Genomic DNA, 16,749 nt, shown 5'->3' with positions numbered 1-16,749 from the left:
TACAATGTTCAAGCAGTCAATTCTAAAAATTTCTGCCCATCAGATTATTAGGGTTTTTGGATTGACTTTGTCACCCATAATGGTAAAAATGCATTCCTTGTTTTTGACCATTAAGAGTCACAACTTGATCAAGGCCTGATTATCCTCATTGAGCTTGGAGGACTCAGTTCTGTGGCAATAGTTCCCACTATCATTTCTGGTTTACAAAGAATAGCCCGTCACAGAACTACTCAAGCACAGAAGGGTTCCACTCATGAATGTACTTTCTAGATTTAGCAAGGACTGTCCTTTGTAAGCTCTGTGGGACGTACTTAGCAAATTTTATATGATAAATCCATTCAAGCATTCCAGTCTACTCCAGCATTTGGATATCTTCATCTACAGCAAACTAAAGAAGTTCTGGTATTTCTCCTTCATTTAGTACAGTGCAGAATTGGGTCCAAAACAAGAAAAATATTAATGGTACTCTCCAGCCAGTTAGCCAAGCTATTGCATGCTCAAATTTCTTGAACATTGATATGATATTGAGATGAATTGGATGTGTAATATCTATTTTGGAAGTCTAAATTCAGCCTGATCTAACATATTCTCAAATTTGATTTAACACTTTGAGAATAGATTTCAACCCATGTTCCCTACGCTTCTGTCTATATACATTTGCAAAATCTTGGTAATCCTTTTGTATATCAGACTTTCTCATGAGTCACACTTTGTACATCATTCTCTGGCCTTGTTGGAATTTAAGTCCAGTTATAGATCTAGAAGTAATGACTTGTGGGTAGTTAGGCCTGGAGTAAGATCAGAAGTCCTTTAAACAATAATAGTACCACAAGGGAGGCTATAAAAGTTTTTTTCAGGCAAAAGTAGACCACCTCCTCAGATAGGGAGAAAATAGTGTTTCGACTGGTAAAGGAGGCTTAGCAAAAATTTAGGGATTCAAAGCCCCTGGCTTAAGTATAAAAACATATTCCCATTACAATTTTCAAGGCCCCATTACTCCCTAAACATTGACTTTTTTGTCCCTAACAAGGATGCTTTCTCCTTCAGTTTACAATTACATGTTCCTTGCATCCTTTCAGCTCTCACTGGCAGCATCCTGGAAGCCCGTATTTTACTAGCAGTCTGTTCAAGGAAATTTAACTTTTCTTTATTATACTCCCCAAAATTTTTCTGGCCTCTGCCCACTGCCTGATTCCAAAGGCTGTCTCACATGTTTAGGTATTTGTTACAGTAGTACCTCACTTCTAGGTAACAAAATCTCTTTACTTTGTAATTTTTTAAAATTTAAGTTTGTTTATTTATTTATTTATTTATTTATTTATTTATTTAGAGGGTGCATGAGCAGGGGAGGGGCAGAGACAGAAGGAGAGAGAGGATCCGAAGCAGGCTCTGAGCCATCAGCACAGAGCTCGACATGGGGCTTGAACTCACAAACTGTGATATCATGAACTGAGATAAAATCAAGAGTCAGATGCTTAACCGATTGAGCCATTCAGGCACCCCTATTAATTTTCTATTATTCCCCCCCTCTCCCAAATAGCCACACAAGTAGTATCTTAAAGCAACACAGATTTGTTATGTCAAGGTTTCTGTCAATCAGGAATCTGGACAAAGATTAACTGGTTTCTCTGCTCAGGATCTCACCAGGTTGAAATAAGTTTTCCATTGGGCCTCCTTTCCTATCTGTAACTCAGGGTCCTCTTCTAAGCTTATTTGGATTGCTGGCAAAGCCAAATTCTCTTTGGTTGTAGGACTGAGCTCCCTGCTTTCTTTCCTGTGGTCCACCAGTGGCTATCCTTAGCTACTAGAGACTATTAGCAGTTTTTTGCCCTGGGATTCTTTCCACTGCATTGCAGTTTGCTCCTTCAAAGTCAGCAGACAAATTGTTTATTTCACCTTGTTTTAAGAACTCAGCAAATTTGGGGTGCCTGGGTGGCTCACTCAGTTAAGTGTCTGACCCTTGATTTCAGCTCAGGTCATGAACTTATGGTTCGTGAGTTTAAGTCCCACATGGGATTCCATGCTCATAGTGTGGAGCCTGCTTGGGATTCCCTCTCATTTCCTCTCTCTCTCTACCCCTCCCCACCCTCTCATTCAAAAAATAAATAAATAAATAAGTAAGTAAGTAAATAAATAAATAAATAAAATAAAAAAGAACTCAGCCAACTAGGCCAAGCCCACATAGTGTAAACTCCTTTTGATTATTTAAAGCCCAACTGATTAGTAAATTAATCATAAGAATGATATTCTATTATATTCACAACTTCTGCATCCATCCAAGGGGGTGGTATTATACAAATCATGAACACTAAAGGACAGGAATCTTTTAAACTATCTTAGAATTTTATGTATGACACCTAGTAAAATCCAGAAATATCAAAAAAAAAACCGCATTATACTCCTTATTTTCATGAAACTGTTCCATGACAGCAACTTACTGATCCTCCAAAGTTTTGTCTCCTATAGATACATTTTTTTAAAAATATTTATTTTTGAGAGAGTGAGAGACAGAGCGGGGGGAGGGGCAGAGACAGGGAGAGCAGAATCTGAAGCAGGCTCCAGGCTCTGAGCTGTCAGCACAGAACCCAATGCAGGGCTTGAACCCATGGACTGCAAGATCATGACCTGGGCTGAACTCATGCTTAACCAACTGAGCCACCCAGGTGCCTGTCCAATAGATACTTAATACAAGTGTCTACAGGTGATAATTTAAGTAACTGCTTTGACACTTCATGCCATAGACTACCAATGGACGTTTTACCACTGGAAACAGTCATTAAGCTTTTTAAAGAATTTTTTAAGTGTTTATTTATTTTTGAGACAGAGAGAGAAAGAGAGAGAGACAAAACACAAGCGAGAGAGGGGCAGAGAGAGAGACGGAGGCATGGAATCCAAAGCAGGCTCCAGGCCCTGAGCTGTCAGCAGAGAAACTGATGCGGGGCTCGAACTCACAAACTGCGAGATCATGACCTGAGCCCAAGTCCAGCGCGTAACCGACTGAGTCACCCAGGTGCCCCTGTCATTCATGTTTTTAAATATAATCAGGGAGAGAACCACATCCAGATAACCCAGACCCAATTCAAAGAACCCATGATTAAGATTCTGTTCCTGTAAAATCTTTTAGTTTACTTATTTTTCTAAAGTTAGGGTCTGTGAAACCCTAAAATTAGGGTCTTGTGAAACCACAAAACCACTGTGAATGAAATCGTATGAAGGATTTATCACAGTGTTTAGGTCTTACACAATTTAGGGGCTAGTTGGTGAGTATTTGCCATTCTTTATCCTGGCCCAAGATCAGAGAAGATGAAGGAGTAAATCAGTTGGGAACTAGAGAAGCTGCAGTTCCAGCTGATGACCAAACACATTAGACTAATGCCAACAAGATGACCAAACACGTTGGTGACATGTACAAGCTATCACGGAGACTGTCATCCTCCTTCAATTTTTACAGTATAAAAACATGGCTCCTATTTCACTCCTGCCTTCACACCCTCACAGAAATTTAGCCTGTCATCAACACTAACATGGGACCATATAGTAAAATAATTCTGAGCAAAGCGATTGTAGCCTAAGTCGAATCCATAATAAACCCCACAATTTACAAAATTATAGCTACCTGAGATTCAAATGAAATAGTATGCAAACTTTTCTTAAAATATTACATTCTGTCAGGTAAGTAAATATTTACAGATGTTGTATTTCAAGGCATTTTTATAACAGAAATGTGAAATCACAGGCATTTGGACACTATTTTACGTACCACACTTCTCAAAGAAGAAAATAGATTTGTATAACGCATAGTTTTGCAGTTTGTTTTACTAACATAGAACCATCTTTTACATTGCAATATTTCACAATTCTGTCTTCTTAAAATTATTTGTTTAGGCAGTTAAATTTTGACTTGACATTTCAAAATCCCTGATACATATTGCAAAGTTATAGAAAGTCATAATAGAGACAATTAACATCTTGGTTCATCTCTCCTATGGTAGTACCCGGTCCTTTGTTATAGGCTATAATTTACCTGTCCTTCAACACAATTTACAGGTTTCTCAGAACAGTAGTACTCTAAAATAATAGGTGCTTGTAATACTTTACAGTTACATCTGAACTTCAGAAATTTTACATGTTGCTTTGCTTCTTTAGAGTATTTTCTTTTTTGTTGGCATATCCTATTTTTTTAAAAACGTGTTTCACATTTCTCTTTGTGGGGACTATGTTGCCCCTTCTTTCAGATTCTGCATGCTTCCACTTCCTCCCAACCCCACCCTGGCCTAAAGCAATGACTCAAATATACCCAGAACTTAATAAATGTTTCATTGACTTGAGCATTCCCAGCAATGTTTTTATATTTGCCACAAACTATGTAGCTTCCAGCCTGAGAGTTTATATACATTTGAGAAAAAAATTATTGACTTTAAAATAACCTCACCCTTCACAAATCATTTAAATAATGAGGTTTCTTAAAGACTATTAATCAAACTATACGGAGAAGAGTCATAAATATTGATGAATTGTTTAATACTGTTGTTGTTAATGACTGCTCATTTTATATAAGAATTCAATCTTTTTTTTCCTACGTATCATTTGGTAAAGCTCTTTACTGACTGAACAGAATGTGAATGATTATCAATTCTTTTCTTGCTTTGATGTACAGTCTGTGCCTGAAGGAAGATAAACTAAAGCATACATATATCCTCAAAGTTGTGATGCTTGTTCAGAAACGATATGAATTTGAAAGATTATGCAGATAACATCATTCAAATAGCGTGGCTTCGTATTTCCTGATTTTTTTTTTTGCATTAGTAAGTCTTTGTAAATTCTATAAACTCTCGAAATGTCCACAATTATTCACCAGCTATGCATGAATACCCATGTATCCAGGCTGAATACTGTAATTATCAGGACTGATTTTTATTGTGAAGTTATAACCACTTCATCTCTTTCAAATGTGAATCAGACTTATAAGAATGTTATGTGCTTTGTAAATGGTAATTAGGTAAATATGTGAAAAAAAAGAATGACTTTAAAGGGGAAACTGTAATGGTTTTCTGACTTAACAAATTAGAAGGGTGGCTGATTACAACTGAATATTTATTGAAGATGTCTTTTTAAAAAAATCAAATATTTTAAGAGTCTTCATTGCTTCCTGAGTCAAAATTGGATCACTTGACTTGTAAAAGTCAAGGTTTTAACCTCTTCCCATCTTAGACTTAAGTACTTTCATATGCGATATATAGATATAGATTTAAATCTGTGCTTGAAAAGTAAAAGATGCAAATGAGCACAGGGTAGCTAAATTAACATGGAGCAGAAGCTATATAAGAAGATTTGAGAAGTAGGCATAAGGCAAAAAGGTTTTGGAAAGAAAGTGCTAATTCAAGTATAAAGATTCTATGCTTTCTTCTTTCTAAAAATTTTGTACATCATCCTACCATGTTCATCATGTCTGATAATTATGGTTTGTTTCTGATATTATAATATTTCTCCATAAAGTAAATAGTTTTACTACTGGCATAAATAAAGTTATAGTACCTTAAAGATTACAGTTTGTTGGGATTATCTTCCTAGAGATATTATGTATCAAAAATCAATCAGTATAAGATAGTTAAGCAATAAACATCAATTTATCTACCATATACATAAATCTGACTTTCAAGGAATCCTAACTGAAGTTACCTTACCCAGTTAAATGCCCGAATTATAGACACTTTCCCAGAGTAGCTACGTCTGTTGTTGGACTAGGTCACATTGACAGTCTTAAAACAAAACAAACAAAAAACAGGTTATATGTGTATGGAAAATAAAGAAACAAACAAAAACTAGTGTCTGACTTACAGAAATTTTCAAAAGTGATATCTTGCATTTTTATTGTAGTAATATTTCCCTGAATTTTTACCCTATCAACATGAAAGATCTTATGGGGGATTATCCAAATATAAACTCATTCTAATGAAAGGTGATTTTACTACTGAGGAAGAGACATTTACCTGGTTCAACTAAGCAACTTACACATACTTAGTTCCATCATGTTTTTATTTTTTACAAAGATATTTAAGGGCACCTGGGTGGCTCATTGGTTAAGCGTCGACTCTTGGTTTCAGCTCAGGTCATGATTTCAGGGTTAGTGAGTTCGAGACCTGGGGGTAGGGCTCCACACTGACAGGATTCTCTCTCTCCCTCTCTCTGCCACTCCCCTGCTCTCTTGCTCTCTCTCCCTGTTCTCTCCAAATAAATATAATAAACTTAAAAACAAAATTTTAAAGATGCTTAGTCAACATCCTTCAATTTATCTAATATGTAATTATGAACTTAAATTCTTCCAAATTCTAGAGAATCTAATCACATTTAGGAAGTAATGTAAATGGATCTGTTAGAATAAAAGTTGGAGATGAAGACATCATTAAAAAGTCTGATTTTACAAGGAAATAGAGCATTCAAAATTCAACCTCATGAAGTCATGGTGTGGGTGGTGGCTATTTCAGTTTGGTTTAGTGAAATAAAATGGAGGTAGCATTCTACATAAAGTATAACATCAACTATACTATAAATATATAGGGTCAATTTATGTATAATGTGAAATTCAATTTTTATCTTTTACCTTTTTGGGATGTGGGTTTTTTTTTTTTTTTTTTTCTGAATGGTTAAGAAGGATAGTTATTTGTTTGGCTTTGTCACATATATACATAACCAGCATATTTTTTTCCCTCTGGCTTTCTATCCTGACTTCAAGTGTTCAATTTTGTGATGTTTCTGACAGAGGCGGTGGTGACCAGTGTGCTTCAGACCTCGTCCTTTGTGCTGCTGCCTCTGGGCCATGGAGTCCCAGCAAACACCTCATACAGGTCTGCTTGCTTTGGATTGCTTCTTCACAAAGGGGAAAGTGTGTTTCTTCCCTTGTCATTTACCTTTTCCAATGTTTCATTTCACTAATCTCTCTTCTTTTCTTAACAGCTTTACTTCCTTCATTGTTGTTTTTTTCTTTAATTTTACTTTATTTCTAATTGCCTCATCTTGAATGAGCTTCCAGTGTCTAAAATTAGAATTCTTCAGAATCCTAAGAAGATCTAAGGAGACATTAAATGTGTTCCATTTTCCAAAAGACAAATCTGGAACATTTAAATTGTTTACTAAAGGTCATATAATACTAGGATTCAAAGTTCTTTACCATTGGGACATTTTATCTAAGGAATGATTGGGATTATATACATCACACTACCTTTCAACCAGAAATTTATCAAGGAAAACCTGCCTTATAGTATGACCTTTGGCTTTTATAATTCAGATTGAAAGAATGATTGCTCATTTTGCCACTGAGCACATTAGCATCCTGTATCTTCACAAGGTTAATTTAATGGACTGCTATGCATATTGATGAATACTTCTGTGTTTCCTCAAAGTCACCAAATTAGAATTTCTGAATGTTCATTAGCCACATATGCAATGGGAGTAGTCTAAAGTCAATGAATTTCTGTTATGCCCTTTCTAAAACTGATATTAAAATTGCATATGCAAATTTAAGTTCAAATTGTTGTGATAAAAGTAGACATGTAAGTAAAAAAACTCATTATTTTCATTTTTCAAAGTTACTAAGTTCATTAGTGGTTATTTATTGGGTTAAGACATTGAATCAGAAAATGGGCCTCTGTCTTTCTCTGAGTATTCAAGTTTAGAAATGCCTTACTTAAAATGCAAGAAATTTCCAGTAAGTTTCCAGGCTGCAGAGATACATTATTTATGTTAACAAACTGGAAAGAGTTCATTTGCTTTAATATTTATAAGGGAGATCAATGAGACATACAATGCAGTATTACTAAGCTCTAAAACCACTACAAAACATAGATTCAATTAATGTAATGTTAACCAAAGAATACACTCAGCAATTCATAAATAAATAATTATAATAAATGTCCAGATTTTTAAGACTCTTTGGAATACCCTACTGAAGCCAGCCATTAAGCAATGTATTCTGCTACCTAAATCCATTAAAAAATGTAATTTTAAGGAAAATTACATGCAGTCTTGCTCAGAGCAGATTACATATTTTAAAGCTATATTGGTTTTTAAGCCTTTGAAGATAATAAGGAGGTTCATTAAGCTATTACATTTGAGTTACTTGAAATATTGAATAACCTCAGAATGACCCAATTCTAAAAGGTTTAATTGGCATGAGCTATGCCATGCCTTTTAAATAAAATATTTTGTAAGGTATTCATAAAAACACTAATTATCAAAGCATGTTTACAATAGATAAATAAAAGTGAAAAATTGCACTGGTAAACAATTTGAGAATAAAAATGTTTGTAAATAAAATATCTGAATCAAATGAATTTAAAGGCTAGGGCATTTGGAAATACAAAAAACACAATATATTTCTTTCATATAAAACTTTCATATGGGCCAGAAAAAATAATTTTGTTTTTTTCCCTTCAGTACAAGATGTGATTTAGGAGTATATTAAACATTAATCAGCAATTAATAAGAATTTTGAAAAAAAATTCAAAGGAAGTGAAAGGACTTTTTCTTAAAATATTTATTTTAAATATGATATAGGAATAGCACTATGATCAACATTATTCAAGTCTGCATGTAATGACTTGCAAAGCAGGGAGACTGAAATCTAGCGATTCAGTTCGAATGCCCTACAGCTATCTAATCAAGCACAAGAGTTGCCAATCAGCATCACTTCACAATTGACATACGTTTTAATTTCATTTATTAAAAAACTGTATTAAAGCATTGCAAATGAATCAGTTCATATATTAAAGTGCACGTATCAGTCAGCTCAAGGGACTTTTAAGCTTTATCAAATACTTTGATCTTGATCATATTGAAATTCCTTCCAGCAGTTTATGAAATGTTCATGAATTCTTGGATGAAGACTAACATAAGTTTTTAGAGTTAACTTATATTTGGGAATTCTTTGTACATTTGATATCAATAGGTTTTTGCAAAAAAACATTATGACTAATTTTTTAATTACCATGTAAAATGTTAAGTATTATAATTAAGTATAATACTCAGATGAGAGTCACCACATTTTAAAAATTTAGTAATAAATGTTGTATATACCCTTCCATATTGATTGGATCCTTGCAAGTTATTTCTTTCCCTGAAACTTTGAATTTGTAGGATAGAGAACGCATGGTTTCTTTTGACTATAAAATAGTGTCATATTAGAAATTAGGTGTTCTGTTGCTGTTGATAATTTGTACTGGTTCTTTTTTTTTTTTTTTTTTTTTTTTTTTACTGGTTCTAAATTATCCCAAGTGATGAAATTATTTTCATTGGTTTACTGACTTAGAAAAGCTCAATTGATAGTTAGCTCAAATCATGAAGCAAATTGCTTCTGATTTTTCAGATGTTGAATAATTCAACATATTTTCTTAGTAAAAAGAACACTGATAGAAATAAAGGAAGCAGCTATGCACTAGAGACAGTTTTAAACACACAGTCTCCAAAAATGAAGACATTTGTATGCCTCTGATAGCACTGATTAAGTGGCCCATCTCTGTTCCAGTTGGGGTACATAAAATGAATGTAAGTGCTGTTAACATATGAAAATTCACTTGTGCTGGTAATGATTGAAAGAAAAAGAAAAACACAGAACACTTAACATTTTTTGAAAAAATAATTCACTGAAGAAGGTTTGTTTCTATCTTCATTCAACTGCCCTCTTCATCAGCCATTCCTACATTCCAGAAGGCTATATACTTGGCACATCTATTATCTCTTACTATCAGATGCCAGGGAGACTCTGTATATTCAAAGCTTACATGTTGCATTATAAAGCAATAATATTTACTATTTATTTGTTGTTGTGGATTTGGATCTATATCATGGCTTCACCACCATATGACTAACAATACTTTGTTTGGCATGGGGAAAAACACACTGCAATTCTTGCAATTTCTATCATGAGAAAAAAGGGCAAGTAACACACATTTGTTAAAATAAAAAAGTTTAGTGAAAACTGTTTTATTTAGTTTTTTGGTTCTTTGAAAGTTGATCTGAGGTCTTCTGCAATTAGAATAATTTATAGATTTTGAAGTTTGATCAAGTCAGAAGGAAAAAAAATCTTCAGTCTGAATCTAGCAAGTAAGAATGCCTAGTCAATAAAAATTAGAAGAAAAACACAACCATAATAAAACCAAAAATAAGATGAAATTCTGAAAATAAGGGAATACATAAAAATTTCTAGGACACAGGGGTGACTATGTGACTCAGTTGATTAAGCATTTGACTCTTAATTTGGGCTCAGGTCATGACCTCACGGTCATGGGATAGAGCCCCATGTCGGGCTCTGCACTGAGCATCGAGCCTGGTTGGGATTCTCTCTCTCCCTCTCTCTCTTCCCCTCCTCTGTTCCTGTTCTTGCTCTCTCTCTCTCTCTCTCTCAAAATAAATTTAAAAACCTACAAAAAATCCAGGACACAATTTAATTCACACAGTACAGGAAACTTGGGGATTACACAAATGTTTTCTTACTTTAAGAAACCAGCTTAATTTAAGAGCTATAATATCACTCACTTACAAGACACAGCTCCTCTTAGCAATGAAATACCTTGATATATTTCTCAAGTTGATGTTCTTATATAAGACAACATTTATTTAAAATTACAGAGGTACTAACAAATAACGTGTTGGTCTAACACATTCAATTATTGTGCAGTCTATTTTTAAAGGGGATATAGGATTTATTCACAAACATGTGTGCACATCCACCACTGTGTAGAAAATCAGGAGTCATCATAATGATAATCTTGATGATTAAGAAGTCAGTTGATAATATCAGCTGACAATTGATAATATAATTTATCTATTCAGAAATATTTCCCATGAGTCATGGGACAGAACTCTGGGGATAAATTGTTTATCTCAGCCTTCTGTACAATGCAAAACTGACTGATATAATGAAATTTGACCCCCGTGTAAGCTACTTCTATAGACAAACTCTATCACATGGTGGGCAATCTGAAGTGAAATACAATCAATTTCTTCAATTCAAAAAATAGAATGACAGCTTTTCTATCTTCTTGTTTGGACTAGAAACCATACATGGCTCATTTGCCAGGGGACATGATGTTGAGCTAACTGCTTTTGAGTCCCCGCCAAAAGCTCCATTTTCAAGATTATATTTGGTAGTCAGTGGACTGTGGTAAAAATTCATTGTTGTAGGTTTTAAGCTATTTTCTTTATAGTTTAAATTTGATTACCAAGGACATACCTGTTTTCTAGAGAAAGTTTAAAACTCTTCTAAAAAATCCAAACCTATCATGATCTGATATAGAATTTTTTTTTAATTGCTGCACATTTAAAATAGAAATATCTTCGCTTCCTCACTAAAGTCAGCTGGTGCATCCTGGCCCTGTGTTCTCCCACTGCTTTGGCAGATGCTTGCAGTCCACAACAGGGGACACCTATTGATCACATGGCTCTGGTGGTCAGGTTGGGGGTGCATTTCTGGGTCCTAAGGGACTGAAACAGAGAGACTGTTCTTGGCAGGCTACTATCCCCAGGGCACTGCATAGCTTGCAGACTGAAACATATCCCTAGTCTTTCCAGAAAAAAAAGGCCTATTTACTCTTTGGAGCATCTAGAGGCTATGGAGGTGTTCTCAGAGAACACAGATGAAGGCTGTCATCTTTGTTGTCTCCCTTGGTTTCACTATTGCTCACGGGTACCCTCCAGAAAGGAGCTTATCTGAAGCCCAATCATGTATCTGATAAGGGGCTAATATCCCAAATACACAAAGAACTCATATAAGTCACCAACAAAATACAAACAATCCAAATGAAAATTGAGCAGAGGATCTGAAAGATAGTTTTTCAAAGAAGACATACAGATGGCCAACAGGCAAGTGAAAAGATGCTCAACATCACTAATCATTAGGGAAATGCAAATCAAAACCACAATGAGATATCACCTCACAGCTGTTAAAATGGCTATTATCAAAAAGAAAAGAAATAACAAGTATGGGCAAGGATGTGGAGAAAATGGAAAGCTCATACAGTGTTAGTGGAATATAAATTGTTGCAGTCACTGTGGAAAACAGTATGGAGGTTCCTGAAAAACATTTACAGGAGAACTGTCATATGATCTAGCAATTCTGCTTCTGAGTATTTATCCAAAGAAAACAAAAACACTAATTTGAAAAGATATATGCACTCATATGCTCATTGCAACATTATTTATAATATCCAAGACACGGAAACAACTTAAGTGTCCTCTGATAGATGAATGGATAAAGAAGATGTGGTAAATATATACAGTGGAATACTACTCAGCCGCAAAAAGAATGAAATCTTGCCATTTGTGAACACACATGGACCTTGAGGATATTATGCTAAGGAAATATGTCAGGCAGAGAAAGACAAGTACCATATGATTTCACTTATATGTGGACTCTAAAAAACAAAACAAACTAATAAGACAAAACCAAAATCATATTCAAAGATGCAGAGAACAGAGTGGTGGTTGCTGGGGCTGGGGTGAGGGGTTTGGGGTGCTTTTGCAAAATGAGTCAAGGGGATCAAGAGGTATAGACTTTCGATTATAAAATAAATAAGTCATGGGGATGTAATGTACAGCCTGGTGACTATGGTCAATAATATTATATTACATATTTAAAACTAGCTAAGAGAGTAAATCTTAAAAGCTCTTCTTCCCACAAGAAAAATGTTTTTATAACTTTGATGCTAGATGGTAACTACACTTATTGGTGATGATTTTCAGGGTATACAAATATTGAATGATGTGGGGGTGCCTGGGTGGCTCAGTCAGGTAAGCATCTGACTTTGGCTCAGGTAATCTTACAGTTCATGGGTTCAAGCCCCATGTTGGTCTCTGTGGTGACAGATCAGAACCTAGAGCCTGCTTCAGATTCTGTGTCACCCTCTCTCTCTGCCCCTCTCCTGCTCATGCTCTCTCTCTCTCTCTCTCAAAAATAAATAAACATTAAAAAAATAATAATTTAAAAATACTGAATCATGTTGTACACCTGAAACTTATACATCTCAACTTTACCTCAATAAAAAAAAAAAAATAGCTTTAGCTTCACTGTTAAGGATGTAGTCTATTGTCAGATACAATGACCCTGAGAAAAGGATTCATATGATACGTTCCTCTTAATACTAGTATTAGTCCAATTTTTTCCTCTAAAAAGACTTATAGGATTAACTATAAGAAGCTAACAGGAATTTTTCTATTTATTATTTTCTGCCTTATGCAGGACTCCAGTAAATCTCCAAGTTAAATATAATATTCAATTGCACTAACAAGATTATCTTCAGTTGCTGCTCATACAACTATCCTGACTTTCTTGGTGCTGTTGTCTTTCTATAAATCTAACTTCCCAAATATACAAAGATATAAAGATACATAGCTATACATAAATACAGATAGGAAGACACTATTTTAATGACTAGGTAAACGCATAATATAATGAATAATATAAGTTACTGTGCTCTTCCAAAAATAATTAATGAAAAATAAAAATTTCCCCATAGAACTCAGAATATGTTGCCTCAGCATCTTAGCAATTCAGAAAAGATATTATGAAGGGGTCATTTTCAAGCTGTGTTCCGAAAGCACTTAGGGCATTTTAAAATAAATTGTAGTCCAATATTGCTGACATTCAGGATGAAAGGGGAATGGGGAGAATTTAAAGTGAGGGAGATAAGAAAGGATAATCAGTCATGGGCCACTGCTTGAAAAGCTTCATATGGGAAGATACAGGGCAAACTGCTGCCCCCAAGATTGGAGAAACAGACAAGAGAATCCGGGGGTTTCATCTTACCAGAGCAGACTCAGGAGTGGAAACCACTGCAGGAACCAGCACAGGAGAAAACCAGAGCTGTAACTGTCCTCCTGCTAGAGGAGGACAGTGAGGACAACTCAGAGTTGAAAACTCCAGGGGGACACAGTCTTAAGAAGACTCCCACAGTACTGTGAGATTGACCTCCAGGAGCTCAACCAGATAGAAAAGTACCCCCTGCTTCCTGTATGTAGAGGAGAAAAGGAACCATTTTGAAATACAAAAGAGCTCTCGGTGTTTAACAAGGTCTGCCCTCAGGAGAAACTAGTTAACCGGAGTCTGACCTGTTGGGTAGTACCAGAGCCTAAGTAACCTGGGAAGCAGGAGGTATAAGGTAAATTATAAATATTAAACTCTTCTAAAAAATATAGTATTTATAATGAAAACAACAACAAAAACCTGTATGTCACATTAGAAAATGTGTATTTTATTCTATAGATTAGTACGTAGAAGATACCATTTTTTCAAGAGCACCTGGGTGGCTCAGTTAGTAAGCATCTGACTTCGGCTCTGGCCATGATCTCATGGTTTGTGAGTCTGAGCCCCTCCTTAGGCTCTGCACTGACAGTGTAGAGCCTGCATGGGATTCTCTGCCTCTCTCTCTCTCTCTCTCTCTCTCTTTCAAAATTAATAAATAAACCTAAAAAAATAGAAGACAATACTTTCTCAGAATACAAAAATATACTTCCTTGAGAAAGTCAAGCAATACAAAAGTTATATATTAATGAAAACTTTGGATCCCACTTCCTACAAAATAGCATATTAGAAAGTCTGAAAACCTTCAGTAGAAATAAAGGTTTCGATGGGGAATATAATAAACATAAGTAAAATCAATTTGCATTCACAGGTATTTTTGATAAATCACAAGGTGAAAAGGAGTATGGATGATTCCACAGTGAAAAGCTAGCACTAAAGCCCAGGGTATGTTAAGTGCGCATGGTGATATGGAGAATACAGAGCTTTGTGTGTGAAAAGCTGGCCAGGATTCAGAAGGCAAGGCACTAGACCTGCACAACATATGCGCTTGGAAATATGTCCTCCAGCTAAAGCTAGAATTTCATGGAGAACATGGGTTAGGCAAAGAAAATCAACTGCAAGCAAAACAAAAACAAAAACAAAAAACACAGCAACTAAATATATTGATGATAAAAGAAAGTAAAAAGAAAGACAAGAAAGGAAAAAAGTAGAGAGTAAAGGAAGACAGGATTGAGGAAGGAAGGAAGAAGAGGAAAATAAGACTCCCCTAGTATTTAGTAGCAGCACACCAATTATTCATGCAAAAAGCCGTTCTAGATTGATAGCAAGTAGTGTCTTACAGAAGTAAAGCAAAACTTTTGAAGAAAAAGATCCTTTGCTCAAGTCCTTCAGTAATTTATATGAGTCAAAAAAAAATTTATATGAGTCAAAAAAATGACCCAAACATAAAACCGTTGTAAAACAACTGCAGAGAAAAGCCACCCGAGTAAAAAAAAATTAGAAACTGAATCTTCAATACTCCCAAGAAATTTTGACAATGAAATTATGTTGTGATTATATAACTTCCATGTTTAAAGCATTTATAGAAATAAAGAAGCAATAGAAAATTATCAGAATGACCAGGCTAATCTGCAAAAGAACCACACATGAGAGGTTCACAGGGAAAACGTGCAATGGTGACTGGGATGGTCGGCACCTCTATTCCCACACGGATGTTCACAATGAAAACATATTCACAAGGAAATGTGACTGTTCACATGGAAATGTACGTGGTGCAATGGTGGGAGCCAATGTTGATCATACCCAAGGCTATGCTCCCAGAGTTGAAAAAAAAATTGAAATTTCAACCTCATCTGTAATATGATCACAATTTTGAAATATAGAAAGTACAGAAATTTTATAAACAAGACTCATAAAGCTTTCTTTGCCAATGGTAGCATTTGGTATAGTTCCCATATTTTCCTATGTCAATTTATATATTTCCTATTATAGGACTGATACTTAAATTCATTTTTAAATGTCTGCATCATATAGCATTGAGTACACCTTAAATTACTGAAATATTTTTTGGACATCAAAAGTCGCATTTTATGCATATAGATTTTTCTATATATTAAGATATTGTCTCTTGACAGATGCAGATATCCATATAATGATGAGCATTATAACTTAGATTATAAAAATATTTTTCTTCCTTACAATACATCACAAATTTTTTTGAGGCTTCCCAAATTTCTTATGCATCACTAAAATATGTAAAAAATTGTTTCTTCATACTCCTGCTCAGACATAGCATGGCTTTCTTTGGTCTTGTTTTGTTTTGTTTTCTAATTTGATCAGAAGAAAATTTCTTGGGATTAGAGATTTAATTAATATTTCTTTAGAAGAATTGAAGTTTTTACACCACTATAATTAATTGTCTAATCATGCTCATTGCTTAGAAAAACATCTTAAGAACAACAATTTCCATAAAACTAATGGAATGTTGATATAAAAATCATCCAATCTATCCAGACACTGGCAAACTGCCCAACCAATGACACCACATTCTGTGTTATTTGTCTTTTTCCCCCCTGCTAAATGGAAAAAGACATTTTACTTTTTCTCTATTAGTTATATACTTATCATCACTCCCACCAACACATACATACACTTCTGTCACCTGGTCCAGTGATTTGCACTCAATCAATGTTTGTTAAATACAGTCTGCCAATTGAAAATATGAACAAATACATCTCTCCTGCAATGATTGTCCAAAGCACATTGTTGTGAAATATAAGCACTTCTGATACTTGGTAAAGTGAATTTCAGACTATTGTTTGAAATATAAAAAGATGACCTTCAATTTCTGTTTTTTCTCAATTTCTTGGTTTTAGTGTAGCATGGAAAGATAGATGTTATGTTTCTATGGAGCTTGCTGAATCTTTAAGTATAGAACTCCTAAAGAGCAAGCTTTC

General features: G+C 34.8%; 1 long non-coding RNA gene across 3 annotated transcripts in view; it reads left to right on the top strand.

Annotated features, from left to right (window-relative positions):
• LOC132681945 (uncharacterized) overlaps positions 1-16,749 on the top strand; it is an 85,425-nt gene that overhangs the window by 19,444 nt on the left and 49,232 nt on the right. Inside the window, exons 3-4 of one of the 3 annotated variants that reach the window (XR_009611343.2) lie at positions 6,761-6,845; positions 6,955-8,998. This is a non-coding gene — a long non-coding RNA (uncharacterized LOC132681945). Of the gene's footprint in view, positions 1-6,733; positions 6,846-6,954; positions 8,999-16,749 lie in introns of those variants that run through there. The other 2 variants (XR_009611345.2, XR_009611344.2) reach the window with 2 other exon arrangements.

This window comes from Panthera onca, chromosome A1 (assembly GCF_046562875.1).
Source record: "Panthera onca isolate mPanOnc1 chromosome A1, mPanOnc1 haplotype 2, whole genome shotgun sequence".
Classification (NCBI taxonomy): Eukaryota; Metazoa; Chordata; class Mammalia; order Carnivora; family Felidae; genus Panthera; species Panthera onca.
The sequence above is the reverse complement of the archived record's forward strand: the minus strand, read 5'-3'. Positions and strand labels throughout refer to the sequence as shown.